This window comes from Lactuca saligna, chromosome 3 (genome assembly GCF_052625555.1).
Source record: "Lactuca saligna cultivar CGN05327 chromosome 3, ASM5262555v1, whole genome shotgun sequence".
Lineage (NCBI taxonomy): Eukaryota > Viridiplantae > Streptophyta > Magnoliopsida > Asterales > Asteraceae > Lactuca > Lactuca saligna.
The window spans coordinates 33,826,839-33,843,526 of NC_136419.1; the positions used below are offsets into that span (position 1 = coordinate 33,826,839).

Consider the following 16,688-nt stretch of genomic DNA (forward strand, 5'->3'; position numbering starts at 1 on the left):
TAAGTATTGTTGTGTCCTGTGATTGTAACGCCATGCTTGTAAATTAATATTGTATAATAATTAGAGTTACTACTTTATGATTGTAGCATTGGCAACTATAATATCATCATTGGTTAAATTTTAAGTCTATGACATCCTTGGTGGTAGTAATGTTATACGTTTGTGTTATTATCATTGTTTTATGATAGTAGTCTTGATGGCTGTAATATCTTCATTTGTGGAACTATAAATCAATGGCAAAATCAGTGTCTGCAAATCAATGGCGGACTCAGTGTCTATAACATTACAATTGCAAATGAATATGTCATATTATTAGTTTGTGAGGCCTTTCCACTAATGTAATATTAGTCAAATAAGAAGGTAGTTAATGTAGTTATGATACTACCGAGGAATACTAACAGGAATTGTTAGTAGCTTGCTTGGCTGTAAGCCTACTATAGATAGTGAATTGTTGGAATAACAACTTAAACAAATGTAACCTTAACTATTTTAGAAATTAGGCAGTGAGACTAGGAATGAGTATGCATAGAAATGTTTGATGAATCACAAGTTGATAGCAGGATTAGTGTCTATAACACTACACTTGTATGTGGTTATCGGAAAGTGGTGGTAGCCTAGGTGACTGTAATACCATTATTGGAGAAATGCAAGTCAATGACGTACTCGATGTCTGTAACGCCATACTTAAATGATTGATATTGAAGTGAGATGATAGTCTTGTTGACTGTAATAACATTACCCGATGACTTAGTAGTTATTGTAGTATTAATTACTACCAAGGAAAGGTAATAGGAATTGATAGTAACACATGCGATTGTAAGCCTGCTATGGATAATGAATGACAAACTTGGGGTCAGAAAAGCCTTATATGTATGTTGAATGTTTTAAATACACATTGGGATTGTTTGGTTGAGAATGTAATGATATATTTAGTTATGTAACTAACTCATATCTTGTTGTATACGTTACTCACTAAGCTCATTGTAGCTTACCATTTTGTTGTGTGTGTCTTTCAGGTTTTGGTAAACTTAATAGCATGAAGTGGACTTAGAGTAGCGTCCGACTTGGATTCTTACATAAGGTTATTGTAAGATACTCTTGATAACTACTTGTATTGATTTGTGATACAAACATATACCTAAAATTGGGTGTACTTTGTATAAAAATTCTAGGCGTTACAAAATGTACCCTCTTCATGTTGATGTAGACATATTATAACATTTCATTGATAATTGATTGCCTTCTCTGTATTAGTTCATGATGGTTCACAAAGTTTTTTAAGTACTACGTGATATTCCACTCTTACTCCATCCAATCCTTATCGTCCTTTACATCACAATCAAATTCTCATCATTCATGACATTAGTATAATTTAAAATTTTGTCTTTTGTTTAACTTATGCTGATATATATTCTATGGAATTTGATGCCTTTGGTTTTTTATTTATTTACAAAAGATTATTGAAAGCTGAAACAATCTTTTGCGATGTGATAGCACGGATGACCTCTACCCAATCACCCGCCTAACACCTCAAGCTCTTCTTTAAGTTGTCTTCTCCATTTAACGTTAGCATATAAGTCACCATGATCATCACGTGTATCAACATTTAGGTTCTAATCATTTGATTCATCGTACGAATTCTAAAAAAAATACTACGTATAGTTTATGTCATCTATGTCAATTCGGAAAACACGTTCATTTTCCGTTTAATTTATCAAATTATGTTGCTACTTTTCTGTTTCAAATTATTCATTATGATATATGAACTTCTCTCATTCAAAGTATTAGTGATATTAAATATACATTATCTTTCTAAATCAATTTACACACTTTCTTTGGGTCTACTCCCTTTCTGCAAAATCATATGTTTTCTCTAAATTTGATCACTTTCACAATCATGTTAAAAACAAATTCTATTATGAAATTCAAACATTTCAATATGATAATCGTGAAAAGTTTGATAACTCTCACTTCCATATCCTCTATGATCCTCACAAGATCTATAACCATTTCCGTGATACTTCCATTTTGGGTTTGCAGTTATTTTCCTCATCTTCTCACAGCCTCACCGCATATTATAATATTGGTTGGATAGGTTGTCCCTCCTCCAAACGATCAACATTTGGTTATTGTGTGTTTCTCAATGATAACTTTCTTTCTTGGTCCTCCAAACATCAAACTATTTTCTCGAAATCCGGTATCAAAGCTGAATATCAGGTATTGCCAACAATGTATCTGAAAAATATGTTGGCTTCGTAATCTTCATCTTTGAGCATGGCAAGCCACTTGACAGAGCCACTATTGTCAATTGTAATAATGTTAGTGTAGTTAATTGTGTAACAACTCAACTAAACACTTTGAGATTGAAATCCATTTTTTTAGAGACAATGTCGCTAACAGAGAACTACATATGTTAAACTTCCATTATCCTATCCGTATGTCACTATCTTCACTAAGGGATTGTCGTCTTTCTTGCTTTTGGACTCTAGATAGAGTTTAAACGTTTGCAACAATCACCATGGCCACACTACGGGAACTATTAGTATAACATTATATTTTGATTGTATTTATTTCTACGGATTCGGCCCATTATGTATAACCTGACCCATTATATGATATCATGCTTGTATTTTACCTCTATATTTTTGAAAAATAATAAATATCATACCGTATCATACACATATGATGATGTGTTGTTTTTCAAATATCAATTTTAACATTTATTACGGATCTATAAACATTTTCATCGACCACAACTTTAACATTTATGACTATATGATATTTTTGAGTCTATACAGTTGTTATTTACTTAACGAGATGAAGCATAAAATTGAAATGAAAATTTGATGTCATTAATCTTTTTTTTTTTTCTTCAAGCTGATATTGTATAAAAAAACGTTTTGTCAATTTTAACATGTCGATAGAAAGAAGAAAGAAAACAGTGGCGCGTGGAACAAGCAAATGAAAGGTAAGTGTTAGATGGCGCGTGAGGTATTCAGTTGTAGTACCACAAGCCATGGCCCACCCACCCATGTGCCCTCCTGTCTCCACCAGCTCCTGCCGCTCAATGATTAGAGCTCTGTTTCCCTCCCCCTTCACCATTTTTTTCCTCTAAAACCCTTATCTTCTCCGTTTCCTAATAATTTACAGTATGTCAACATCAGAAGGGGCTGCTAACGGCGTTCCAAACGCCGGAATTATTGATACCCAGAGGCAGCAGCCTCCCGGAAACGGGGTTTTAGCAGTGAAAAAGCCACCGGCTAAGGATCGACATAGCAAGGTAGATGGTCGTGGCCGCCGTATCCGCATGCCGATCATATGCGCCGCTAGGGTATTCCAGCTTACTCGTGAGCTTGGCCATAAGTCTGACGGTCAGACCATCGAGTGGCTCCTTCGTCAAGCTGAACCCTCGATTATTGCCGCCACCGGCACCGGGACGACTCCGGCCAGCTTCTCTACAGTTTCGGTTGCTGTTCGGAATTCCAATAATTCGTCGCTTTCAGCAGCACTTGACCAGAAATCTTCGTCGCAGCATCACCAGCACTTAATCTCTCCGACACCTTTTATACTGGGGAAACGGCTCCGGTCAGAAGAAGACGGTCTAGACGGAGGAGGAAAAGAGGATAACATGTCTTCAGCTACTGTTGTTAGCGCCGCCGCGGGTGGAGGGTTCTGGGCACTGCCAGCCAGGCCTGATTTTGGCCAGGTGTGGAGTTTTGCTGCGGCGCCACAGGAGATGGTGGTGTCATCACCTACTGCCCTGGCATCGCAGCAAGGGAGGTTCATCCACAATCAACAGCCAATGGGCGAGGCGTCGGCGGCTAGGGTTGGGAACTACCTTCCGATGACCCAAGGACACTTGAATTTGCTTGCGTCATTATCCGGCCCTCCGCCACAATCCTCCGGTAGAAAAGACGACGATACTCGCTGAATTGTCTGTCAATCGGTATTGCTTGCTGTCAATATCTATATAAATATATGCATGTTGTAATTTGTGAAATTTGCGTGTGGAGGAAGAAGGATTGTTAGCATTTCAGGACTAGGGTTTTAGTTGTTTTAGCCGCGTGATTTAGGGTTTCTGCAATTCTCGATGAAATCAAGCATCTTAGATTATAGGGTCTTCTACCCCCTTTCTTTCCCTGCATTTTTTTCCATTAGGGTTTATCCATTTTTTCTAGTCTATAATCTCTGGTTCATATCGAATGAAGTCTTTGGAGAAATTGAATCAAGAAAAATCTACAGGGTTTGAACGGGGATTCATATACAGAAACTAAAGCTGATTCACAGACATCATTGCATTCTAGAGCTGGGCTTCTTGAAGAAAGACTATTGAGAAGTGAAATCAAATGATCTCTATCAATTTTTGGGCAAATTGACAGGGAAAACATGCTTTTGTGGATCATCATCCTTTTGTGTTCTTGTTATCTCTGTGTGCTTGCACTGTTTCAATGTGATCTCAAAGAGACCGATGCAGTTTAGGGTTTACTCATCATCGCATTCCCATTGTTAGATTACTGTGTGTGTTGAAAATAATAATAATGTAATCCGTCATCATCTGTATTTAAGTGAGATTTTTTCGGGGTTGCCTGTGGTGCCAATAAATAACCATATGTTTCTCTGTCTACTCTTTCATCATTCTTCTTATTAATAATTCTCATATTATGGTTTTGATTCACACATAGTCCTGTTTGTGATCTCAAATACACTGTTCACACCCAACAATTGATTGTTTGTGATCTCAAATACACTGTTCACACTCAACAATTGATTGTTGATGGCATTTTACACGTTTGTTGCCTTTGGAAATGAACTGTTGATGGCATTTTGCACATTTGTGGGGATTAGAAATGAATAAGTGATAGGATTTTTGACATATTTGTTGCCTTTGGAAATGGAATGTTGACACACTATTGAACATTTTATGCTTCTGGGATGAACCTTTAATGGCATCTTCTAAGCTTGGTGGCAAATTAGGAATGGAAACGAAAGGAAGGACTTTTTTTGCAAATTTGCCAAGTTGTGGGGATCATGTTGTTAAGTATATAACTAAAAGATAAATTCTGAAAAAGAAAAAGAAAAAAAAATCAGGATTTTAGTGTGTTTTTGCACCCTTAAAGTGTGAGACAGAAATAGAAAAATTAAAGGATAACTCTGAAAAAGAAAAAGGATATCAGGTTTTTTGTGTGTTTTTCAACCCGTAAAGCTCGAAAGAGAAAGTGGGAAATTTAGGTGGGTAATGCAAAGCTTTAATCGTTTGAACTTGAAAGAAATCAATAAGATGAATATGTTTGATTTTATTCTTGAGACTAATTATTAAGGATATGTTATAATATTTGCTAGGAATAGGGTAGTTAACATTTAAATAACACAAATTGCAAGATATTGGCAAAGATTTGAAATTAAAATTAGAAGAAATTGTGTATATACAATGAGATAGATTAGTTGTACTATTATGTCAGAAGTGTCGGTACATTATTGGAAATAATTTTTGTGTAAGATGTCCAGAATCGGGTAGAAATTGTTTTTCTTGGGTGTTCATCGGTCCTCCTCGCAAGCAAACTATAGTGTGTGAGATACTTTGTCGAGAGGAAATATAGTACAAATAGTAAGATTTAAAAAACAAATTATGAATTTTTCATATTTTATTTTTGGGTGTAACATTTATTATTTTCATGGTGATGAATGATATTTTATGGTTCTAAACTTTATAAACCGGCGATGTGTCATTGAAACTTAAGGTGGAGAAAGATATTTGATTAGTTTTACTAGACAAAAAAATAAAAGTTAATCACAATATATATATATATATATATATATATATATATATATATATATATATATATATATATATATATATATATACATACATATATATATATATATATATATATATATATATGTGTGTGTGTGTGTGTGTGTGTGTGTGTGGGGGGGGGGGGGGGGTTTGAGAAAATAAAAAAGGTTGAAAATAGGGGAATCATTCTCAGCCACTCATTTAATCTAAACATAAAAATATACGGTGACAAACTTGTAAATATGTTAATAATTTTCAATCTCAAATACATAACTATAGAGAATTCGATAACAGTTCGTTCATCATCAAAAATTTTCCTCCAACTTTCAATAATCATCCAGGTTTCTTCAACTAAACCGAAATTTCTTCGTTGTTCATGAAATTGGAATCGGAGTTCTGGACTCGGAGTCACAGTCGACACTGAAGGACTCAAATCGGTACTTACAGGTTCCCAATCGGATTTTCGAAAATCAAAATCAAAATGACAATCGATCAGACATAGGATGTCGCATCTGAAGTCGAAATCGGAAGTATATGATAATTTGGAATTGATAATTTGATGTTTTTAACATTTTTAAAATAGTTAACTTGTATGCACTCCAACTGTTTGATGAAATGCATAAACTAAATTACCACGTTATATTCACATATGAATATGTTTTCTCACCTGAATCAGTATAGATAGTACCATGTGGTGTAGCCTATTAGAGGCATAGTATAGGTTGAACCAGAACACCTATGTAATCACTTCAAGGAATCATATAAAACCTTCGTTTTGTTATCTAATGTGTCAAGTTGTTATGTGATTTTCTTGTATGGTGACTTGGGTGAACTGCGAGACAATACTTGGGACGAGTATAAGTAGGTGTGAATGGTAGTAGAGGCCTATGCTACCGGAAGCACATGACTTACGCTTGGATCAGGGAAAGTCACAAGGTTACCAAGAAGCTAGTAATTGATACCGTTTTATTCAAATATGTCGTTACCATCGTTTCGGTAATGACTAAAAGGATGATTGTTATTCCGAACCTAGTGGTCATATTGAATTGAGTCTGACTACGATGAGTTTGTAACGTGGTTCAGAGAACCAAGTTTGATGTAGCATCTGACTTAAGCCGGAAGATTGAAATAAAAGATAATCAAAGCGATCGGTAGCGGTATCGCGATAGTTGCTTGTAGCTAGAAATGCTACCTTTAAGATGAGATTAGAACATGAAGGAAAGTATAGTCTGTTCTAGAAGACTCTAAGAGACCTGAGTCTAAGCATTGCAACATATGATGATAGGTCATTAGAATATGACACATCGTTCCATTATAGCAATAAAAGAACTTATCTTAAGTCCGTATCTAGTGAGGATTGAGATTTCGACTTTACGGTCATAATTTGGAGTCTAACGTGAGATAGGGAGCAAGTGTAAGATTGAGCATCGCCTGCAGTCAAAGAGTCCAAGAGTTAGATACTCGTTCGAAGAAACAAGGAAGTTACGATTATCACCTAGGATGAAGAGATAACATATGGAATCATTATACTGCCCTGTTTCGTTGATGATTCCAGGACGTAATCATCCTAATGGGGAGATAATTGTAACACCTGTAGATCCGGGCTAATCAATTTAGAGGCAATAAGTGTCGAAAATGACTTTTTGGCAAAATATTATTTATAATAAATAGTCTTAACCAAGTTGTAGAATATGTCTCAAGGTTTCCGTACATATAAAGAACGCCGAAATCCGAGTTATAACGAAGAAGTTATGGCCCGTCGAAGTTTTACGGCAAAACCGGCACGACACCGGGAAGCGTAAATAGTAAATTTATGATGGAGCGACTTTTATCCTTAAAAATCTAAATGAAAGTTGTAGTATATGTTAAACCGAGAACATACAAAAAAGAACGCCCAAATCTGACTTCGTATGAGGAAGTTATGAATTTTCTAAGATTTGACTTAACAGTGCACGACCCAAAACTCGATTTTTAGTTCGAGCGGTTTTTGGCTTACGTGACCTAAATAAGAGTTGAAGATCTCATTAATAGGAACTCAACGGTAAAAAGACAGATGAAAACGGAGTCTGTATGAAGGAGTTACGAATTCTTCGCGGTCATTTAACAGTCTAAACGCCTCCTACTGTTAAATTTGAGATCGGTCGAGAATTAGCCGACGGAGTCTAAATTAAAGTTGTAGATCTTAATTTTACCTACGCTTTGAAGAAAAGAACGTCGAAAACGGAGCTCGTATGCGAGAGTTATGATTTTTCTAAGTTCGAAGGCTGATACGCGATAAGGGGTGACGTGGCACCACCAAAATTGGACACGTGGCACCACCAAAAGGCTGCCACAAGCCCCAAATCGGCGAGTAGGTCCTCCTACTCGGCGATTCCATCAGTCATCACCCCTATAAATAGAGGTGTCGGGTTCCCTCACTTCCTCACACCTTTAAACCCTTCTTTCTCTCTCTAGTTTCTCTCTCTAAAGCCCTAAACCCCCCCTAAAGTCTAGGTAAACCCCCTAGCACCCGAAGGAAGCCCCGAGGCTCCCAAATCCTCGAGAAAAGAGCCTTTCGGCTCAGAAACGCTGCTCCAGCGAAGCTCGGTTTTCGAGAAAACTCGTTGTTTCTTCAATCAAAAAGCACCAAAAGCACACTTTAGCCTCTCAAACACTCAAGAACAAGGTTTAGACTGATTACGGTTTCTTTTGGCCGTCAAAAGGTGGTAAGGGGCTGGATGAAAGGACTTAAGGTCCTTTAAATAGGGTAAAAACCCTAAAAACTAGGGTTTTCCATGCACAACCTCTACTCGTCGAGTCGGGGTCCTCCGGCTCGTCGAGTAGGAGTCAGAAACCACGCGGGATGGCTAGGTTCGACACGACGAGTTGGGGCCTCCAACTCGTCAAGTTCCTTCAATGAAATGTATAAAAATATTTTTAAAATATACTTGGGAGTCAAGGTGTTACAATTAAATTCTTGAAAAACAATTCTCACCTAACTAACTACAGTTGCTTATGTAGTAGTAACTCTCAAACCTGCATCATACTACATGGCTATTTAAGCATATATTCTCCCCTTTTTTCCATTATTTGCTCACTTAAAGAAATCTTCCCTTTGTGCTTAAAAAAATAATAACCTTCGAATGGTTCCTTTAATAAAATCAACCGTGAACAGAGTTGTTAAAATAAGCTGATAAAGCAAGAATCAGGGATTCATATTGTATTTTGAATATTATCAAATAATCAGACCTAAATAAGGATGACATTATCACCTTTCTCATGAGCAGATCTCATCAGCATGCAATGCAAAACATCCTTTAAGAATTGAGACACAATGGATTTTATAGTATTTAGAATACTTTTACAACATGAACTACTTTTAATGAGAAATTCGTAAACTTGTGAATTTGGTAAAAGTAGCACAATTGGAGAAAATTAAAACTAAAAACATGAATCTCATTGATTGAACCAAAATCATGGCAATATTTATTTTAACGTTAGATCAAATGCAGTTCAATAACAACTCCAAACCTAGTCCTAGTTACGCAACTCTTAAACTAATGTCCAGGTATGTGATAGAAATTAACACTTACACTCTTGTTACACTCAAATTCAAAGTTTTATGACTTATGCTTTGTAGAGCTAAACCATATCAATTTCACACAATAAGGTTCAAATCGACATATGCTAGCTAGTAGTCATCAAAAACCCTAAATTTCATGTAGTGAACGGAGCAGAGTGAGTAAAGAGTGAACCATTAGGCGCATTTGTTGTAATTTTCATAGAACAGAGAAGCTTTCTCGAAGCATCGGTTTCAACCATGGTGGCCACTTTTGTTCTTCTTCATCAGCTCTTTCGACACCCTACATCATTCCCATAAAATCAAAACCAATCCAATAAAAACATAAATAAACCCATAAACACACTTACCATAATCCGATGGTGCTTGGGTTTGATTTCATAGACAATGGCGGGTTCTTTATTAATGATCATCAGTTTAAGAATAATGAGCGTTGAGCGAGAGAGATGTTCAAATACAAAGAAAGAGATACCAAGAAGATATAGGCACTAAGCACAAATTTCGAGCAGGGGGCATACCTTGACATCACCATTGAAAGTCTGAGCCACAACCAACATTTTTTAGCACCAAATCATTTGAACTTCACAACCAGACCAAGGGTATGACGAACCCTAGCCAACTGAAATTGGACTAAAACCCAATTACACTTTGAAAGAAGAAATAAACTAAAACTGAAAAAAAGAAACGTACCACCATGTGGGATAATAGCCGACAAACCCTTGCATTTTAGGTGTGGCTGGAAGCAATAAACCAACGTTTATCGATTTAGAACCATCGGGGAAAAAATTATACAAGTTCTTGATTAAGGCTCTTGGAAGTCGATGGAGCGGCTAAGAAGGTGGGTATTATTGGCGGAGGGCAAAGCAGGAGGAAGACGGTGTCAGAGGTAGGTGTCGTAGAATGTAGAAGAGATGCTGTAGAGGGACGAAAGATGAATTTTAGATTGTGTAGGGATTTTCGATGCCAACAAACATCTACAGGGGGAAAGCGGTGAGTCGGTGAAACATAGACAACAAAACCAGGGACAGAAAAATGCACCGCCACCGACTACTCCTAACTAAACTTCCGACGACCCACAATTTTGCTGCGAATACTAGTTACAAAGTAAAAAAATGGTGAAAACTAGCGCTAGCCAGTGAAAAAATTGGGAAACCGATAAAAAGTTAAAAGTCACCCGATTAGCATGGCTAAAAAACCATTGTAGCTAAGTTGCTATGAGTTATATATATATATATATATATATATATATATATATATATATATATATATATTAAATAACGAGTCAAAAAATAATTAATTAGGATCATGCTTGTAATAATGAATCAAAAAATGTCAAATAATTAACTAGGATGGTGTAAACCATTTTTATTGTTACATTAAATTTCCTTTGTATTTTGTCTCTAATTACAATAACATACTAAAATCAAGTTTTATCTTAAAATGTTTTAAAAAAAAACTTAAAATAAAGTTTGTTTAGATTCTAAAATTGCTTTAAGTATAAAAGTGCTAATGAATATGTTTCATGCACTACAATTTATATATAACACTCAATTTTGTTAATAACATAATATAATTTTTTTATCACCTTAAATTTAAATATCGACATCCAATATTTCGAACAACTTGTAGTTATATTCGAAAAGTTCTTACCTAAAGCCATATGACACGCAAGGTAAAATTCTTCCTTATAGTGAGACTTGAAGTTATTATACTAATAAATGCATGAAGGTTAAAGTTAGATGATCATAATAAACCTGTCAAATGTACATGTGAATGTATTGATGATGGAGACTTAATCGTGTTTGTTATGGATCAAAGCAACGATAAGATAGCTAAACCCCTTTAGCCATTTATGAGAATGATAGTGATAGTGATTATGAAAGTGTTAGAAGAAATGTGAGAATCCTTTCACTTAGGAATATATGTCAAAGATATAGTGATGTGATTAATATTCTATAGGGCATCTAAAACAAAATAAAAATGACTTGCATAAGAAAAATATAAATCAAGTTTTAAGTTAAAAAATGTTTTGAAAAAAAAACCTTAAAGTAAAGTTGCTTTAGACTCTAAAATTTCTTTAAAAATAAAAGTGTTATGGCAAATACATTGTATGCGCTACAAATTATGTATAATACTCAATTTGTTAATAACATAACATATTTTTTCAACACCTTAAATTTAAATATTGACATCCAAGATTTGGAAGAACTTATAGTTGTATTCGTCGAGTTCATACCTAAGACATATGACACTACAATGTAAAATTCTCCCTTATAGTCAAACATAAAGTTATTACACCAATGAATACAGGAATGTTAAACTTAGATGCTCACAATAGACCTCTCAAATGTATATGTGAATGTATTAATGATGGAGATCGAATCTTATGCGTATGGATCAAAGCAACAATGAGATATGCTAAACCCCTTTAGCCATTGATGATGATGATAATGATAGTGATTATGAAAGTATTAGAAGAAATATGAGAATCCTTTCACTTTCTAATATATCTCAAAGATATAATGATATGATTAATATTGTATAGGGCAACTAAAACAAAACAAAAATGACTTGCATAAAGAAATATAAATCAAGTTCTATGTTAAAAAGTGCTTTGAGAGAAAAAACTTAAAGTAAAATTGCTTAGACTCTAAAATTGCTTTAAATATAAAAGTGCTAGGGAAAATACATTGTATGCACTGCAATTTATGTCTAACGCTCAATTTTGTTAATAATATAACATAATTTTTTCAACACCTTAAATTTAAATATTGACATCCAATATTTGGAAGAACTTGTAGTTATATTCATCGAGTTCATACCTAAAACATATGAAACTGCATGCTTAAAATTCTCCCTTAAAGTCAGTCCTAAAGTTATTACACCAATGAATGCAGGAAAGTTAAAGTTAGATGGTCATAATAAACCTATCAAATGTGTATGTGAATGTATTGATGATGGAGATCAAATCGCATGCGTTATGGATCAAAGCAAAAATGAAATATGGTAAATCCCTTTATCCATTGATGATGATGATAGTGATAGTGATTGTGAAAAGTTAGAAGAAATATGAGAATCATTCACTTGCTAATATATCTCAAAGATATAGTGATGTGATTAATATTATAAAAGGAAACTAAAACAAAATAAAAATCACTTGCATAAAAAAAATACAAGTCAAGTTTTAAGTTAAAAAATGTTTTGAAAAAAAAACTTAAAATAAAGTTACTTTAGACTCTAAATATGCTTTAAATATAAAAGTGTTGGGTAGATACATTGGATGCACTGCAATTTATGTCTGACACTCAATTTTGTTAATAACATAATATAATTTTTTCAACACCTGACATCCAAGATTTGGAACAACTTGTAGTTATATTCGTCGAGTTCATACTTAAGCAATATGACACTGCAAGGTAAATTTCTTCTTTATAGTCAGACCTAAAGTTATCACATTAATGAATGCAGAAAGGTTATAGTTAGATGATCATAACAAACTTTTCAAAGATGCATGTGAATGTATTGAAAATGGAGATGCAATCATGTGTGTTATATATCAAAGTGACATTGAGATGTGCTAAACCCCTCTAGCCATTTATGAGAATGATAGTTATAGTGATTATACAAATTAGAAGAAATGTGAGAATCCTTCACTTACTAATATATCTCAAAGATATATTGTTGTTATTACTATTCTGAAGGGAAACTAAAACAAAGTAAAAACTACTTGCATAAAAATATAAATCTAGTTTTAAGTTAAAAAATTTTTGAACAAAAAACATAAAGTAAAGTTTCTTTAAATATAAAAGTGTTGGGCAAATATATTGTATGCACTGCAGTTTATGTCTAATTCTCAATTTTGTTAATAACATAATAAAAAAATTTCAACACCTTAAATTTAAATATTGACATCCAAGATTTGGAACAACTTGTAGTTATATTCATAGAGTTCACACCTAAGCCATATGACACGACAAGATAAAATTCTCACTTATAGTCAAACCTAAAGTTATTACACCAATGAATGCATGAAGGTTAAAGTTAGATGATCATAATAAACATGTCAAAGGTGCATGTGAATGTATTGATGATGAAGATGCAACATTGTGTGTTATGGATCAAAGCGTCAATGAGATATGCTAAACCCCTCCAACCATTTATAAGAATGATAGTGATAGTAATTATGAAAGTGTTAAAAGAAATGTGAGAATCCTTCACTTGCTAATATATCTCAAAGATATATTGATGTGATTCATATTCTAAAAGGAAACTAAAACAAAACAAAATTTATTTGCATAAAAAAATCAGTTCTTTAAATGTTGAACACTAGAGCCTTGAGAAAGGCAAATATGTTGCTTCTAGCCTTTTATTTAAGGGAAAATGATTTATAAAGGTAAGAATGTGTAACGCCCCGATTTTTTTTTCAGGTATTGGTTTTGTGAGAATAGTATTGATTTCAAGGTCTACTCGACGAGTTGGCTGCCCTACTCGTCGAGTAGCAGCGGGTTGGTCAGCATGTTTTAGTAACCTACTCGCCGAGTCTAAGAAAGGACTCGATGAGTAAGACCTAGAGGATGAAACCCTAATTTTCGGGGTTTTACACCCTATTTAAGGACCACTTATCCCCCTTAGCCTCTCTTACTGCTCCCCTCGAATTCAGAAACCCTAACTGTGTTTGTTCTCTATATTGGTGTGCTTCTTAGCTTGAAAGAGGAATTTTGGTGAGGAATTTTGAAGATCAAGAAGTTTTGAGAAAGGAACACCTGAGGATTTGAAGTCTACCTCAGTTTATCACCATTTCGAGGTATCAAGTCATCACCTTAAGCTTCTTCTAGTTAGACCCCTTCTATATTTGAGTTTTGGGTCCATTTAGGGCATTTGGTGTTGCATTCCTAACAACGAACCAATATCTGAAGTTGCAACTTCAGATCTAGGCTCTTCTTGACTCTTATCATCATAAAGTCCCAGTCCTTAGCATGTTGGTGAAGCTCTTTTGCCTAGAACCTCTTCTTTAGCTTGTTTTGGGTCATTATCATCTTGCATGCACGTAAAGTTTGCAACTTTACGTGATAAACATGCCCTAGGAGCTTGGATCTACAATATGGAACCTTAGCATGGCTTAAAAAGCCTCTGTATGGATGAAGGACTGATTAGAATCAGCGAGTCGGATGAAAGACTAGGCAAGTCCAATGAAGATTGTCATAGACTCGACGAGTCGACAATACGAGGTGAGTTATCCTCACTATATCAATAGGGTCTAAGGCACCAAGGCCGACCCTTTATGTAATTGTATATGGATTATGGCGTGATATGTTCATTGATTACATCCTGGTAGTTAGGATGGTGATATGCTTATGCTTAGTGACCTGGTTAGGTCGGTGTCCTGGTTATATGATGATGCTATGTTAGTGACCGGTTAGGTTTGTATCCCGGTTATTGGGATGTTGATATGTTTAGTGATCTATTAGATCGGTTTGAATGTTATATGATATGAGTCAGCGTATGATATTTATGTGCATATGATTGTTTGGTTGGGGGTTGGGTTTAGGCGGTCCTGCTTTGTGTTGTAGGCCAACATACCCAGCGAGCGGCCCGGATAGGCTGTAGGCCCTGCGAGGTGGTCCAGTCATATCGAAAGCTCAGGAGCGGTCTAGATAGACCGTAGGCCATGCAGGGCGGTCTAGTTAGGCTGAAGGCTCATTATGCATGTTGTTCTGTTATATGATGTGGTTATATTTTTATGACGTTGGTATTTTGGGGGAACTCACTAAGTTTTCGGGCTTACAGTTTCAGTTTATTGTTTCACGTACCCCAGGGGATCGCGGCAAGGCGAATGCATGACCGTACAACTCATCATGATTTGTTTATGTTTCTGGAAAAAACTCTGATATTAGATTTTTTAAAACAAATCTTGTAATGATGAATGATTTTAAATGTTTTGAAAAAGTTTTAATTTGGCATGAAAAAGTTACATAATGTTTCAAAAACATTAAAAAAACCATTAAAGTTTTATATGTTTCAGAAATATCATCCAACTAAAGTATTTGTATAAAAACACTAATAAAATATACCTTTTGTTCACATCTCACCTAGTCGTAACCAGTTGTTGTTGGTTAATTGATGAGTATGATTAAAAAATTACTGAGTTGGCCTAAGATTAATGACACGTGAGAACGACCGAATGACATGACATTTATGAATGTGTTTCTTTCTTTAAAACGAATTAGGGATTTTGCTCATAACAAGGAACGACTTCTCTTGGGTTTCACTTCTCCTACATCGTCTTCTTCTTTAGCTCCCGCACCGTCTTCTTCTTCAGGTCATGTGATGACATATATGTGTATATTCTTTCTGTAAATCCAATAACCTTCCCAATTACAAATGATTAACACATTATACCCAAGACTCAAAACATTTGCTAAAATCTAAGTGGTTGATTATATTGACATAAAATATACAAATGGAGTAAATAAGCCTCTACAACAGCAATAAAATATACTTAAACATCAAGCTGGAAAACATAGTACAAAAATAGGAATACATAAAGACACAACTAATAAGGGTAAAATGGTCGAAGTATTGGAAAAATCTCCTACCAACAACGGTGAATTTTGAAAGCCTAAAAAAACCGATGAACTAAACATATGATATCAAAACATCCCCACACCATAAACAACCAAATAAGAGTAAAATGGTCAAAGTAGGATAAAAGATAATGAGATTAATCAATCAATCATCACAATTGGACAAATGAATAAAATTATATTCATATTAATGTGACTGGAAACCCAAAGAGAAGCAAGAGAAGGAGCTCAAATACTAATTATGCGAGATATTAACCATGAAGAACTATTAAAGGAGGCATTTCAACCATTTGTAGCTCAAATATTTATGAATTAAGAAAATTGTAAAACATAAAACCGAGCACTTCCTCTTCCATGCCATTTTTTTTTCTTTTTATTTTTTTAACATGTCGAATAAAACAGGTAATCTACATAGCCATAGGTAACATTTGAATAAAAATATTAAGTTTTAAAGATCCTCTAATGATAGACGTTGTTAAAATATATTAAGATAATATTATATTGTTTAGTACTCATCTCCATTTTAAAAACATGTTATTTGCTAAAAGCTCAATTTTAAATGAACCGCGTATCTGTAAAAACAAATGCAAACAAAACTTTATAATAATGCTGTAAAACAAGATATTGTTAAAAAAAAAAAATATTATAATTATTAATTAAAAATTCGGCTATTCTCAATCGACGCTTTCCAAATTTAGTTATTTTAGTGATTGTCTCTAAAATGTCTGATATTGTGATAAACCCTAGTGGC

General features: G+C 34.6%; 1 pseudogene; it reads left to right on the plus strand.

Annotated features, from left to right (window-relative positions):
• The first annotated feature begins 3,067 nt into the window (after positions 1-3,067).
• On the plus strand, positions 3,068-4,624 carry LOC145035103 (transcription factor TCP7 pseudogene; annotated as a pseudogene).
• The last annotated feature ends 12,064 nt before the right edge of the window (positions 4,625-16,688 follow it).